Source organism: Apium graveolens, chromosome 1 (genome assembly GCF_009905375.1).
Source record: "Apium graveolens cultivar Ventura chromosome 1, ASM990537v1, whole genome shotgun sequence".
Lineage (NCBI taxonomy): Eukaryota > Viridiplantae > Streptophyta > Magnoliopsida > Apiales > Apiaceae > Apium > Apium graveolens.
The window spans coordinates 60,433,056-60,447,095 of record NC_133647.1 but is presented as its reverse complement, the minus strand read 5'-3'; positions in this window follow the sequence as shown (position 1 = coordinate 60,447,095).

Below are 14,040 nucleotides of genomic sequence, written 5' to 3'. Positions count from 1 at the left end.
GCGCCACCGCGCAGAGCACACACACACAAACATATACACACAACACAACACACAACACACACATAAACATGTACACATTTACATGCATATATATATGAATCGAACCAGCCAAGCCAAAATAAGCGGCGGCTCACCGGAGTAACAAGCCGGAAAACAGAAATGTCGACAGAACAGGGCAGCCGAAACACAGAGAAAACAGGAAACGGGGAGGGAAATAATCAAGAGAAGGAGAGAAGAGAAGAGGGAGAACGAGAGAGATGAAGTGCGAGAGAGAGACAGAGATGAGAGAGAGCGAGAGATTGAGACCGAAAGAGAGAGAGACTGAAATGGCACAAAAGAAAACAACTGCAGCCAACACGTGTCCTGTGAAAATGGGATACGTGTTGGTTTATTATTAATCCGGACTTCTGAATCCCCGGAACCCCGTTTATATCTCGACATTACACTTTTAACGAACCAAGCAATATTGATAACATATTGGAATAGATTCCAACCAATCCAAAAAGATTCGATATACTCCGAAATAATTAAAACATAACTTTCGAAATTTTAAACTAATTTTTAAAACACAATTTATACCCGTTTTTAACAAATAAACGAATCAACGCGCGGTTAAACGACTTCCGAAAATTTCCAAAATAATTTTAAAATTCTCAAAATAATTCGAACTTAATAAAATATAAGTTTCATAATTTTTAAAGATTCCCATAATTAAATATGGATTTTAGCATTTAGCACACTCAGAAAATCATTTAAAAATGAATAATTAACGAAATATTGATTTCTCAATTTTATAAAGTCCTAAAAATAATTATTGAAATTATAAAATTAGAAAACCAATTTTAAAGACAACCCTAATATTTATGGAATTAAAATTACAATGAAATCACTCTTACAAGCAAAATAAAATCACATAACTCACCAATAAATCACATAATTCCAATCCCACATATCAACAAATCATAATTAATTAAATAACAATCAATAATCGCTGCCAAAATCAATACACACCTTTTATTTATTTACTTACACTTTTATTACACTTCCAAGTATAAAATAAAAATAAAAATACACGAGTCATTATAACATACATCCAGAAAGTGCTTAAAAGGTTTAGCATGGAAAACTCCAAAAGAGATCTCATACCGATGAGCCATGGAGTGTCCTTTTCCGAAAAAATGTCTCCTAAGACACCTGAGGAAAGAAAGCGTATGAGTAAGATTCCTTATGCTTCAGAAATAGGATCTATCATGTACGCGATGTTGTGTACAAGACCTGATGTTGCTTATTCAATTAGTGTAACGAGCAGATATCAGTCCAATCCAGGTGAAGACCACTGGAATGCAGTGAAAAACATCCTTAAGTACTTGCGAAGGACTCATGACATTTTTCTTGTTTTTGGTGGTGAATCTGAGTTGAAAATAGAGGGTTATAATGACTCTAGTTTTCAATCAGAAAGTGATAGCAAATCCATGCCAGGGTACATGTTTACTCTGAATGGTGGTGCAATTCAGATTGTTGAAAGAAGAGATGTCAACATCGAGAGAGTTGACACACATAACAATGTAGCAGACCCACTCACAAAGCCACTTTCTCAGAGTCACTTTGATCGTCATAAAGACAAGATGGGTATTAGATACCAGAGTGATTGGCTTTAGTACAAGTGGGAGATTGAAAGAGATATGTCCTAAGTCCAATCATGTATGAGGATTTAGGAATAACTTTTATGCAATTTGTTTTGATTTCATTGATATTAATAAAAGGCTTGTTTTGTTTTTATTACGGGCTCTATCTATTTAAATGTTTAAATAAGATATACCACAGTTTAGAGTAAAGCTTTTTATGGATTGTGATGAGATCATAATAATGAGACCTAAAAGATGATAACTCTAAACTTAAATAGTTCCTGGTCGTAGGATTACTAATTGGTAATTAATAATCCGCAAAGATCGGTACATACTATGCTTGCTTCATTATGAAGGATGTCTGTTCTCATAGACATTTATGTGGTGACACTATAGCTAGTATGTACGTGCTTATTATAGAATAAGTTCACTGAACATGACTCACACAGCTAAACAACTGATGGAGTTCACTCACGTGTCAGCAGTTGTTCACATAGTGATAGTTGTACAAGTATCCTTAGACTTGAGGTCATCATAGTCATCTTGTGTACACTGAACTATACTTTGGTTTAGTTCTTAGTCTCAAGGGACAATTATAAGGGCTCTACTGGGTATAAGATTTTGTACACGAAGATAGTGTATGATCCATAAAGGATCTACCCCTTCCAGTGTAGGAAGAGAATGTTCAATGCTGATCCACTTATGTTAGTTCAGGAATCTCTGGCCAGGGTAAATGAAATTAGAAAGGAGTTTCTAATTTACAATAAATAGAACTAAGCATAGTGAATGGGAAAGCAAGTGATTAAATAAGATAGGCTTGACACCAGTTCCATGCCTTGTATTTAATCGTGACATTGCAGGGTAGAAGGAATTAATTGTACGGTAACTACTCATTGAATAGGTTCTTGGTATTCTAAGCAGTGAACTCGTATTATCCGGATGGTCGCGATATGCTGAGAAGTATCCCTCACGATGTAGAATAAATATGATTAATTAATTAATCATATTTAATGAATTAGAGAATTTATATAAATAATGATAAAATAGTTTTATTATTATTTATTTCTACTACCGGCTTAATATTGAACCTACAGGGTCACTCCGTAAAAGAGAATGATTTAATGGTGGAGGAATTAATTAATAATGGCTGATAATTATTTATTTATGAAATAAATAATTAATTGGAAAATTTAATAATTGATTAAATGAGATTTAATTGATTATAAATTAATTAAGAAAAGGTTCTTAATATTATTAATTAAGAATTTAATTTTTGGAAATTAAATCAAGTGAGAGAATTATTTCTAAAGAGTTTAGAAAAAGGATTAATAATTAAAAGGTGTTTTAATTATTAGTGAGAATAATAAAGGGTTAATAATAATAATATTTTATAGGAAAATTTTCAGCTGAAAATTTTGCCTATAAATATACTATTTTAGACCCTATTTTTGCCTCAACCAAAAAGATTTACAAAACTCTAATTCTCTCCATCTCCTCCTCCTTTATTACATCGTTTTCTTGGTGGATACTGGTGGAGTGCTTCACACTTGAGGAGCAGCTGCTAAGAATCTCCATTCATCATTCTTGGATCGCTATTAAAGACCTCCATCTTTCCATTAACGTAAAGCTTCTTAAGGTAAACATACTGAACTACGAATTAAATATTATTTTTTCGCATGGATCCTGCGGAGGGTTTGGTTTTTTTTTTTAAGATTAAATTTACTTTTTCGCTGCGTTTATGTGCTAAAAACCCTTCAAAAGTAAGATTATCCGTTGAAAATTACAAACACACTTAATTAAATCTACTAAGGTGTTTTGGTGAAATATCATCAAGCCTACAACATATTCCTAACATGATCTTTAAAGAAAGTTTTAGTCAGAACTGAGTTTTGGAAACATTTTCTGAGGGAAAGAAAATATTTCAAGTTCTCAATTGCAAATAACTGTTTCACATTGAACTCCATTGGTTTGTGAGGTGATTCTTTGACGTAAGTGCATATATTCATTCAAGATGCTAGTATCTTTGAGTAAGATAACTTAGGCAATGCACTCAAGAATTACAGGGCATTTGTTTTATCTCATAGAGGCTTCTGTATCACTCAACTCACAGGATTTGTTTTTCTGACTGTTTTTGTGACTCCCTCCAAATCCGGGATCTAAATTTGGGAGTAACTAACTGATAAACAATACTATAATATTCATAGAGGAATAAAATAATAAATATGACTCATGTATACAACTAGATCAATCACAGGTTATAGTATGAAACATGCAATACTACAAGCCAAAAGTTATTACAACCCATAAGTCTATTCAGGTTTACAAACTATTCAAGTTTTAGTACAAACAACTAGACTAGTCAATTCTCTCAAAACAATCTACCTGGGAGGCACACCATATCTGCTGAATAAACTGAACAACCATATCTGAGCAAAAATAAAAGCTAATATAAGATTTAATAATAAACAACACTTTCTTATATTTTAGATTGGAATCCTCGAACGATGGTGTGTTGTCATCTGTGATCATCCATGGAGCAACACCGGTATGCCGAAGCAAAATGAACTAAACAAAGGGGCACCCAAGGCATACATTGTCCTAGCAAGGTATTATAATCAAGTATAATATATAGCTCACACTTGACCGCCGCCACAACCTCTTATGCAACCATCAAATCAATAAAAACATTTTTAATTAAAGGAACCAAATCAAATGACATCCTTAACAATACAGCTCCCTATGGTTCCGAATAACCGCAACAATTGATGGAGAGATAACTAGAATAAGTAGTTGTTAGGAATATGTTGTGAACTTGATGATATGTTAAATAAAACACCTTAGTAGATTTAACTTAGTGTTTTGTAGCTCTCGACGAATGACCACTGAACATCCATCGAGATTGTAGCTTATGTAATAATAAGTGATGTAGCACATATCTGCAAAAAAACAATGTATTAGTTGAGTAGATTCTATAGGATTCTTTAAGTCATGTTGACTACTAGATTGATATACAGAATAGGGTGACTAATTGTAAATATAAGATGTCTTATAAATCTGTATAAGTGAAATAGAGTCAAGTGGCAGAAAGGCTCCCGACGGATGATCTACAAAGGCTCCCGACGGATGATCAACAAGGAATCCGACGGATGACCTACAAAGTCTCGACGGATGATCATATTCAAAATAGTTGTTGACAGTGACAACACAGTCACATGCGTCGGGTGTTTGCAAATGGAATGTCGGAGCCTAATTGTAGGATTTAGAGAACAAATAAGCATTACCATTTCCATGCAATTATGAAGATATTCAAAGATGCTGGATAGTGTAATGAAGCAGCATGAAATCAGACCAGAAATAATTTTGTTTTACTTGTTTGTCTTTTTATCATGTATCTTGGTAGTATATAAACCAAGTGTAGCAAGTAGAACAAATAACTAAGATAACAAGAATTATTTTCAGAGAGACAGAAAAAGCTGTATTTGTTAAGCATCTCTTTATAATTCTGCAAGTTCACTTGTAAGCAGCTGTGTGTTATTTAAGCATCACAGAGTTCTCATTTAATATATATATCTCTGGTGGATAAGTTCAAATCCACCAGAAAGTTTTAAAACATTGTGTTTTATTTCTTTGTGTTTGATTTTTACTTCTTCATCATTCCGTTATACAGAAAAATCTACACAGTTATATTATTAAGTAAGAACACTTTTAAAATCTGAAAAAGAAACCAGAATTACATTCAACCCCCCTTCTGTAATTCTTGTTGCATTGTTTGGGAATAACAATTGGTAATAGAGCAAGCTCTTGAAGTACAAAGAGTGTAAAGATCACCACAATCAACAAGATGAACAGAAAAGGTGTTGGAATAAAGATTCTATTTCTGGACAAAGACAACTATCACCATTGGAAGGTGAAGATGCACCTGCATCTCCTGTCTCAAGATGAAACATATGTGGACTGCATTGAAAAAGGTCAATATGTCCCATGAGAGCTGCTATAGGAAATGAAGCATCAGTCCCAAAGCCACAAGTAGAATGGTCAGATCCAGATAACGAACAAGTTCAAAAGGATAAAACGGCCATGAAAATTTTGTTTAATGATGTTGACAGTAACATGTTTGACAACATCATAAACTGCAAGACTGCTAAGGATGTTTGGGATACAATCCAAGTTATATGTGATGGAACTGAGCAAGTAAGGGAGAACAAGATATAACTCTTGATTCAGCAATATGAGCATTTCCACGGTAAAGAAAGTGAGTCACTCACTGACATTTTCAATAGATTCCAAAAACTACTGAATGCTTTAAAATTGCATGGAAGGTTCTATCAAACAAAAGACTTAAACCTCAAATTCCTCAGATCTCTGCCAAAGGAATGGAAACCTATGACAGTCTCATTGAGAAATTCTCAAGATTAAAAGGAATTCACCTTGGATAGACTGTAGGTATCCTAAAAACCTATGAGCTTGAAATAGAGCAATATGAGAAGATGGAGAAAGGAAGAAAGAAAGGAGGATCCATTGCATTAGTTGTTGAGCAAGAAAAAGAGAAGGAGATAAAGGTTGAAGCTGTTGATTCTGCCCTACCCTAGAGTTTGTGAAGGCAAGGGAAAAGGGCTAGTAGCTGAACATGAAGACCATCTTAGTCAAAATGACATGGATGACATAAATGAGCATCTTTCTTTTCTATCCAGGAGATTTGCCAAGCTCAAATTCAAGAAGAATTTCGGAGCAGCCATGTCAAACAGAAACATGGTTGATAAGTCTAAGTTCAAATTTTTCAAGGATGGCTTGGAAGGTCATTTTGCTAGTGAGTGCAGAAAGCCTGATTCTGGTAAAAAGAAGTTTGAGCATGTTGATTATAAACAGAAATACTTTGAGTTTCTCAAGAAAAAGAAAAGGGCTTTCATTACACAAAAAAATGACTGGGTTGCAGATGGATTGGAAGAGGATGAAGATACAAGCTATGTCAATCTAGCACTTATGGCCAAATTGGATGAAACAGAGACAAGTTCAACAAGCAATCATGTAATCACTACTAACCTAACTCAGTTATCTAAAGCTGAGTGTAATGTTGCCATAAATGACATGTCTACTGAGTTATATCACCTGTGTGTTACATTCAAGTCTCTCACTAAAGAAAACAATAAAATTAAAGAGAACAATATGTTTTTAAGTGAAAGAAATAATGTGCTAGAGACTCAATTTGCTGAGTTTGAAAGATTGAAAATAGAATTCAAGATTGCTAAGGATGAACTAACTGAATCCTTAAAGAAAGAGGAGATTTTAAGAAAGCAACTTGAACGAGAACATAAAGTAATTAAGGCATGGAAATCATCTAGAGATGTCCATGCTCAAATTACTAGATTTAAAGAAATAGAATCCTTCTGTGATGCAGCCTGGAAAAAGAATAAGGAGAAGCTAGATTCCAACTTGGTTGAAGGACTCTCGATGGATGTGGATTCGACGGATGATAAAAATTATCCGTCGAATAATCAAAAGGATTATCCGTCAAAAGATAATGAGCCACATCAGTTGAGTGTATGTAAACCAGTTAGCAAAGCTAAGCTAGCCAAGTTGAATGAAAAATGATAAGTTTCTAAAAACTTTATTCCAGGAGAAACAAGTCAAGTCAAACAGAACAAAAGAGTCAATGTAGGTCATCTGTCTATCAAGCAATTGAATGACAGATTGGAGAAAATTGAAGTGAAGGCAGAGTCAAAAAGGAAAAACAATAGAAATAGGAAAGTAGGAATTAACACACATAACAACTGCACACCTGATAAATATGCGCCAAGAAAAATATGTGTTAAGTGTGGTAGTGCTAATAATTTGTCTGTTAATTGCAAACCTACTATGCCTACTCCTATGTCTGCACCTCTTTCATTTCCCAGCATGCCTACAATGCCTGTCAATGTTATGCCTGCATAAAATTTGAATGCACAATATGCTAACATGCCATTTGCATAAAATCCATATTATGTTGCATTTAGTAAGTCACAAATGCCATTTAGCATGCCTAACTGGAATAACATGTTTACATAAAGTATGCCCTTTCATGTTAACCAAACTGTGCATGATAATTCTGTAATGATGAATGGTTTCAAAGGTCCAACTCAAATGACAAAGGATGAATCTGAAATACCCAAGTAAAATGAGGTCAAACCTAAGAAACCAAAGAAAAAGGCTAACAAGGCAGGACCCAAGGAAACTTGGGTACCAAAATCAACTTGATTTGATTTTGATATGTGCAGGGAAACAAAAAGAATCACTGGTACCTGGATAGTGGTTGCTCAAGGCACATGACTGGAGATTCTACCCTGCTCACTGAGTTCAAGGAAAGAGCTTTCCCAAGTATCACTTTTGAAGATGACAGCAAGGGTTATACTGTGGGATATTGCTTGATTTCAAAGGAAAATGTCATCATTGAGAAAGTTGCCCTGGTGGATGGTCTCAAGTACAATCTATTGAGTGTCAGCCAGCTTTGTGACAGGGGCAACTCAGTTACTTTTAATGCAGAGTCCTGTATTGTGACTAACAAGAAAAGCAACAAAGTGGTTCTCACTGGAGTGAGAAAAGGTAATGTGTATCTAGCTGACTTCAACTCAACAAATGTAGAATTTGTAATTTGTTTTCTCAGTAAAGCATGTCAAGATGAAAGTTGGCTATGGCACAAGAAGCTGCCCCATTTAAATTTCAAGACCATGAATGAGCTAGTCAAGAAAGAATTGGTTAGAGGTATTCCTTAAGTGGAGTTTTCAAAGGATGAATTGTGGGATGCCTTCCAGAAAGGAAAACAGATTAAAGCATCATTCAAAAGGAAGCTTGAATCAATAATTGAAGAACCTTTGTAACTGTTGCACATGGATTTGTTTTGACCATTCAATGTATTATCCATCTCAAGGAAAAGATATTTCCTAGTAATTTTAGATGATTTTTCAAAGTTCTCTTGGACATATTTTCTAAAATCCAAAGATGAAGCTAGCGAAACCATCATCAATCACATAAGGCAAGTCAACAATCATCCTGATTTCAAAGTTAGAGGAATCATGAGTGACAATGGAACTGAGTTCAAGAATTGTGTGATGAGATTATTTTGTGAAGAGAATGAGATAATGCATGAGTTTTCTGCAGCTAGAACTCCACAAAAAAATGGAGTGGTGGAAAGGAAAAACAAATCTCTTATTAAAGCTGCAAGGACAATGCTAGAAGAATCAAAGTTACCAACATATTTTTAGGCTGAAGCTGTGAATACTGCATGCTACACTCATAATATTTGTTTGGTCAATCAAGCAAAATGCATGACACCCTACCAATTGTTCAAGAATAGGAAGCCAAATATGAATTTTCTTCATGTCTTTGGATGCAAATGCTACATTCTAAGGAATCAAACTGAACAACATGGAAAGTTTGATGCTAAAGAAGATGAAGGAAGTTTTGTTGGATATGTTGTTGGAAAAGCATATAGAGTCTACAACCTTAGAACAAACATTGTTATGGAATCTGTACATGTTGTGTTTGATGATAAGAAGATTTAAGGACTAAAAGATGAAGGTTTCCATGATAGCCTCAAATTTGAAAATGTTGAGATAGTTTGTGATGACAGTGATGATGACATGATCAAGAAATGGTGGCTAAAGATAATGCATATAAGGTTATCTCCAATGATGCACAAAATTCAGCATCAGTCGAGATACAAAATATATCATCCGTCGGAAGACAATCAGCTTCATCCGTCGGGATACAAAGTGCATCATCCATTGGAACAATCAGAAAAGCTAAGAGTCAAAATACATCACTTACAGAAATAACTCCCTCTTCAAATCAAAGATCCGCAAACGCAGGGGGAGTTTCTTATAATTAAAACTCAGTCACACATCAAGACAACAATGAGGCCTCTTCATCTAGAGCTAATCTACCTCAACAGAGAAAATGGACTAGAGATCACCCATTTGAACTAATCATTGGTGATATGTCCTCAAGAGTGCAAACAAGGAAAGCAACTCAAGAGGAATGTCTATATAGAAGCTTTCTATCCAATGAAGAGCCTAAAAAGGTAGAAGAAGCTCTGTTGGATCCTGATTGGGTTTTAGCTATGCAAGAGGAGCCAAACCAATTTGACAGAAACAAGGTATGGAAGCTTGTACCCAAGCCTAAAGGAAAGAATTCAATTGACACCAAATGGGTATTCAGAAACAAGATGGATGAAAATGGCATAGTTGTCAGGAACAAAGCTAGATTGGTTGTTAAGGGATATTTTCAACAAGAAGGAATAGATTTCGATGAAACTTTTGCTCCTGTTGCAAGACTTGAAGCCATTAGAATTTTTCTAGCCTATGCAGCCCATGCCAATTTCAAAGTCTATCAAATGAATGTCAAAAGTGCCTTTCTAAATGGAGATTTGGAGGAGGAAGTCTATGTCAGTCAGTCCCCTAGTTTTGAAGATCCAAATTTTCCAGAATATGTCTACTATCTTTTGAAAGCACTTTATGGATTGAAGCAAACACCTAGAGCTTGGTATGATACTTTGTCAAATTTTCTCTTAGAAAATCACTTCACAAGAGGTACTGTTGATAAAAATTTATTCTTTATAAATGTTAATGGCTCTAGCATACTTGTTAAAATTTATGTAGATGATATTGTATTGGGATCTACATATGAAAAACTTTGCAAAAAGTTTGCCAAATTGATGCAAAGTAGTATGAAATGAGCATGATGGGAGAACTAGCTTACTTTCTTGGTTGATAAGTTAAGCAAGTTGATGGAATATTCATTAGTCAAACCAAATATGTTTATGATCTTTTAAAGAAGTTTGATCTAATGGATTGCACATCTGCAAAAACCCCCATGGCCATTGCAACTAAACTTGAATTGAACACCACCGAAAAGTGTGTGGATATTTCAAGCTATAGATGCATGGTTGGCTCACTTTTATATTTAACAGCTAGTAGACCAGATATAATGTTTACTACTTGTCCTTGTGCTAGATTTCAGGCTAATCCTAGAGAATCTCATTTAATAGCTATTAAAAGAATTTTCAGATATCTCAAGGGTACACCAAAACTTGGAATTTGGTACCTGTAGATGAAGCTGAATATATTCCTGCAGTTAGTTGCTGTGCACAAATTTTATGGATGAAAAACCAATTATTGGACTATGGTATGTAAGTGGACAAAATTTCTATTTTTTGTGATAACACAAGTGCAATTGCCGTTACTGAAAATCGAGTACAACATTCAAGAACAAAGCACATAGACATCAATTACCACTTCATTAGAGAATATGTAATGAATGGTACTGTAGAACTTCATTTTGTTCCAAGTGAGAAACAAATTGCAGATATCGTTACCAAGCCACTTGATAAATCCACCTTCTCTAGGTTGGTAAGTGAGTTAGGTATGCTTAATTACTCTTAAATCTTTTTGATAATTTTGCAAGTTGAAATGCAGCCAGAAACTTAATTGATTCTTATGTTTTGAATGAAAATTTGGCTAAGTCAAATTCTACATCTCGACGGATGTTCATTATCCATCAAGATTGATCATCCGTCAGAATATAATATCTTGGTAAAAGTAATTACTTTTCTGGATTATCTTTAACCCGACGGATAATTGCCTTATTCTCATCCGTCGAATTGTCTACATCTTAGCCGTTATTCTGAACATTATCCATTGGATTTACTTACAGTATGTAAGTATATCACGACGGATAATTGATAGAAGATCGATAGTTTATTTTACTTTTAAACGGCTATTTTGGGCAATTTTCATTGGGTCTTTAATTTTATCTTTAATTTTTATCCAATTTTACTTGAGAATACATAAAAGCCTAACTTTAAGTTTATTTTAGCTTTTATAATTCTCTACTACAATTATCTACTCTCTTCTTCCTCAAAGCACAACCCTCTTTCTTTCTGCAATTTTCCTCACTTTAATAATGGCACCAGTAGTTAAAATTATGTCTCAGTCAGGATTCATTTATAAGAAGAACAATTTCTTGGGTCTTGTGAACAAAGAAATTCCAGCCTCTGAAGATTATCACAAAATGATGGATTTTGTGAAGGGATGCAAGCTTAGCTATGCCATACTGGAATCACCCACAATCTACTGTGAAGTTGTAGAGGAGATGTGGACCACTGCTGTGTATCAAGCAACTGACAAGACTATAACTCTCTCCATTAAAGGTAAGAAACATTGCATTAACAGTGATACTATCCAAGCATGCTTTAAGATTCCTGAAAACACTACTATTAAACCACACACAGATGCTAATTTCATTAACTTACTTAATTCTATGGGCTATGCATTTCCTACCACTAAGATTAAGTGAAATTAGGAGGCTACGTCTTAGGAAAAAGTGGAGCTATCTGTGTGATATAGTTACGAAGGTGTTTTCTGGTAAAATTAGCAACTTTGATTTTATCAATACTACTATGCTTAACATGCTGTACATGCTGCTTACTAATAATTACTATAATTTTAGTGATGCCATCATGTTTGAGTTTCGGTACAAGTTAGGGGAGATTAAAAAGAGATCTAGGCATGTTTATTATGCTAGATTCTTTATGATTATTGCTAACCATGTCTGTGAGGAACTTGTGATTGAGAACCCAACCAACAAACTGGATTGTTGGGTTAAAGAAAGAAGAATAATTGCATATTTAAACAGAGTTGATCACCACAAGGAGGTGCCCCTTGTTTATTTGCCTATTATGGAGGGCCCTCGGGTAACTGAGGTAAATACATATGTCTCTACTCCTTCTACCTCTCATGTTTCTTTACCATTGACTGTGGTTATGGCATCTGTGTTAATGACTCAACAGATGCCTACCTAAGACATAAAATCCAAACCTTCAAAATCCAAATCAAAGAAACCACACTCTTATATCTCTCAAAAGATGCTAGTTTCAAAATCTACCAAAAACAGAGAGGGGAGTGTGAAGGTGGGTAAGATTGGTGAGGGACAGGGTGAACATCAAAGAAACCCTAAGAATAAGGATGGTGAGGTGAGTGTACCCAAACCTAGCCACACCACAGTTTCCTAACAAATTGTGGTGCTTAATAAGAAAATTAGCACATCTCTAGTTTCATCCTCCCAAAAGGATACTACTATTGAAACAAGCTCCCAACCAGGAGCACATTCCAAAAGGGTTAGGGACACAAACTCACCCCAGACTTATGCAAGAAAGAAAAAGTTTAGAAAACTTGGGGATGCACAGGGATCACACACAGTGAAAACTGCGGCTAAAGACTTAGTCATTGCACCTTCTCAAACTCAGTTTGACGTGGATCCAATAAACTTAGTCACACACACTAGACACACAAAACTCTCCCACAAATTCTCTGGATGTGGATATGATTCACACATCAACTCCTGATTCTCCTTCTTTAACTCTGTTGGGGAAGCGAAAATTCAGTGCAAGTGAGCATCATCTTCTAGATGATTTGTTGGCTCACTTTCCAATTCCTTCAGGAACTATTGAGACTTCTGTGCCTAAATTATCATCAATCTGCACAGAGTCCATAATAGTTTCTACTCCAAACTCTATCATTTCTTCTATTTCGATGGATATTGTTCATCCATTGGCTAGTGATTATATCCCGACGGATGTGCCTAACAGCAGTCATCCGTCGGCTATCCTAACTACTACCCCGATGGATATTCCTCATCCGTCGGTAGTCACTACACAAGCTAAATTTTTAACAATTTTTACAAGTATGGATAAGCTAGTAGTTGTACAATCAGTTCTAGGATTCAGGGAAGGGACTGAACAGAGTGAGAGGCTGAGTTGCTCTCAGGCAAAAGGAGAGGAAAAGAGAGAAACTATGCAGGCTATTTCTTCCAGCCTGGCAAAAGTGAGTGAAGGGAGTTCCACCTTAGTATGTGAAGGTGAGGGTGTGAGGGTGGTGAACCAAGGGGAGCCCTTGATGCAAAAAGAGAGAGAAAATAAGAGAAAAGCATGTATAGAAGAATGGGAAGAGCCCATTGTAAGTGAGTTAATGGATGTCAATGAGGATGAAAAAAAACAGCTAATTCAGCAAGAATATCAAGCTATCTTAGACTCTGTTTCTTATGAGACTGAGGCATTTATTCACCCTATTTCAGCATATCAAGTGCTAGTTCAACAGGACAATGTGGTTGCTGAAAGAATGCTAAATTTGGTGCATACTACTGCTTCTACACAAAGGGCCAAGGATGCCATCACAGCCATGCCACCCAAAGTTGATGATGATGTTGATTATCCATCTAGTGGCTCTAAAGACATATTTGGGGATGAATATGATGATGAAGAAGAGTTTATAGACATAGGGGAGAAGCATGCCCTAGCTTTGGTTCAAACACTCCATCTTGGGTGTTTTCCAAGGAATGTGATGATCAACACTTCAAGTCTACTCTCTTCCATATCATTCAACAAACT